General features: G+C 36.6%; 1 protein-coding gene across 1 annotated transcript in view; it reads right to left on the reverse strand.

The window, feature by feature from the left end:
* Positions 1 to 2,614, reverse strand: part of IL1RAPL1 (interleukin 1 receptor accessory protein like 1) — a 1,063,022-nt gene that overhangs the window by 69,460 nt on the left and 990,948 nt on the right. The gene's annotated exons all lie outside the window — the stretch shown is intronic.

The raw sequence follows: 2,614 nt of genomic DNA on the forward strand, positions 1-2,614 counted from the left end.
CGGTCAGGCTGGTTCTTGATTTTAGGTAAGAATTCGGTCTTTTGCCATTAACTATGACATTAGCTACAGGTTGTTTTTATTTTATTTTTTTTTTAAGATAAAAGGCTGATCCAGAGTCTAGCCCACCTAGGTCGATCCTAGTGGAATTATTTGTTGTAGTATCCCCTTAGCATTAAGGAAGATTTGTTTTATACATATGAATGATGTCTCCAAGAACCCATAACACCCATCAAAGAGCTCCAAAATAATTTTTGTTATATCAACAATATTAAACAAAAGGAAACTGTGGAGAAAAAAAATTCTTAGATAACATTGACAAACGTATGTCCTGACAAGTCTACTCCTCTGAAGAAATGACAATCTGTGGTTTACAAGATCTATATTCATCAAATGCTTTAACAAGTCTCTGTAGAGAAGCTGTTAAAAGGAAGACTTTGAAGGGCTATAAAATAACTTAAGGGATTTATGAGTCAATGGCAGAAAAATATGATCACCAGTGACAGCTCCCAGTGCCTTCAGTGAGCCTTAGTCAGTGAGTCATGTAGACTTTCATCTAATAATTACATAATTGTTATTATGACAGCAACTTGACTTTTTCAGGGACCCTGTAATCAAAGACCCAAACCTTTCGGCTCACATGTATTGTGTCCTGTCCTTTTGAACATTGCACAGCTGGTAAACTTGCAGTCATGGCATGTGTGAATCAAAGTCCTTTGTTTTTCACCAACATGAATGTGATAGATCACCCCACATGATTATGAATCCTTCAAGGGCAGGAGATTGCATCCATTGCTGCCTTTCTGAATTGATGGCTCATTTGCTCGAGCTTCCTTAAAAAGATGGCATACACTCACTTTAAGATGTACTTTCTGAGCAAATGACCTTGAAGGACTCCTTTTGGCTTCTTGATATTTTTATTTTACTAAGAATGAAATGTTGTTAAAATAAATATATCTTTTGAAAACACTTTGGAAGACTTGGTATTGAAGAACACTCTAACATTGGAACTTTCTTCTTCGTGTTTGGGGAATTAGAAATCATTGGAATAGATTTTCAAACAATTTCCTTGATTCTTCAATTATTTTTCTAGAAGTGGAATTTTTTTTTTTTTTTTTTTAAGCTGGGAGTTTTGGGGGGATAATGCCTAAGGCATTTGACTGCTAAACAGAAGGCTGGCAGTTCAAACCCACCAGCCACTCCATGGAAGGAAGGTTGGGCAATCTACTTCCGTAGTGATTCTGCCTCGGAAACCCAAGGAGGGGTCGCTATGAGTCGGGTCTGACTCCATGGCAGTGAGTTTGGTTTGGTTTGGTTTTTATGGGCAACTTAATCTTAGGCTACACATGCTAAAATTAGCTTGGATGGGGGTGTTTTATCGTTCTTGGCTGTGTGCCTGTAAAACAGAGCTCTAATAGCTGTATCCTTTGATACAGTTCATTTTCTTTTCACTTCTTATGCTCTCTATCTGTCTTCCTATTCTGTCCCAAAGGGAAATAGACATTGTCCAAGTCAACAGAGTTTTAGATGTGCCCTGTATCTTCTCTACAGCTAACTACCTCCCTTCAAACTCTTTAATTAGAGCATAGTCAAATGACTGACCAGAATCAAGAAAGGATTTTCTTCATACAGATGAAGAATGAATAAAAGAGCAAAAGAAGTTACATCTGGCTAACTAAAGGCCCAACCAGGTCATGGTAGTTGTGCTCAAACTTTTGAAGAACGATTCTGGGTAAGAGGATTAAAAAGTGTAGAAGCAGGGCCTGTATGTAAGAAGACAGTGAAATGGGGAAGCTTTCTTATAGTTAGATATTTTCAAAGAAAGAATGGGCTCCCTTGAGAGGGAATGCAATCCAGTAGAAGGTGAAAGAGTATTTGGAGACGATGTTGTAGAAGGGGGAGTAGTTCAATTATGTACCACTTGGATTGCTGCCAACCCTGAGAAGCTATTACTGTCCTTTTATATCAATAATATTTTTACTCCAAATACCTTCATTGACTGACTGAATATGTATGTTAAGCTTGAGAAAAAAGTCATATTGTTAGTTGCTGTTTACCTTTTCCTTCTACTTCTACCCACCTCAAATAGACTATTCTAATCTTGTAGTCACCTTGACAACAAGTGTCTTTTTAATAGCCTTTGGTAACACTATTCAAAGGGAATTTGCTGTCCAATAAAGCAAGAGGAACGAACCATCTTCAATGTTTCCTTTCTTTTCCAACCTCAAAGACTCTAGGATTAAACATGTGCTTTGAAATTAAAACTATTGTAAATGTGCTGAATAAAAGAATGTTGACTGTACTTTTTCCAGAGTAAAAAGTTTTCACTTAGCATAATGTAGAAAAAATATGTTTTTCTCTTGTATATGAAAAATTTTCACTAACTACACAGCATAGCTCAAATTTTACAAATATTTCTAATTTCAAATAATACAATTCTTGTACTTTGATACACACACATATATACCTATGTAATTTTTTTTAACCCTAGTGTAAGGTGTTAGGGGCTGCTGTGGAGTTAGTATTAGTGTGGCAGACATTGTACTCAATCACAGTTTATTAAGGAACTCTGGTAGCATAGTGCCTAAGGCACTTGACTGCTAACCAGAAGGCTGGC

Source organism: Orycteropus afer, unplaced genomic scaffold (assembly GCF_000298275.1).
Source record: "Orycteropus afer afer isolate SDZICR_OR568_19922 unplaced genomic scaffold, OryAfe1.0 scaffold00434, whole genome shotgun sequence".
Classification (NCBI taxonomy): Eukaryota; Metazoa; Chordata; class Mammalia; order Tubulidentata; family Orycteropodidae; genus Orycteropus; species Orycteropus afer.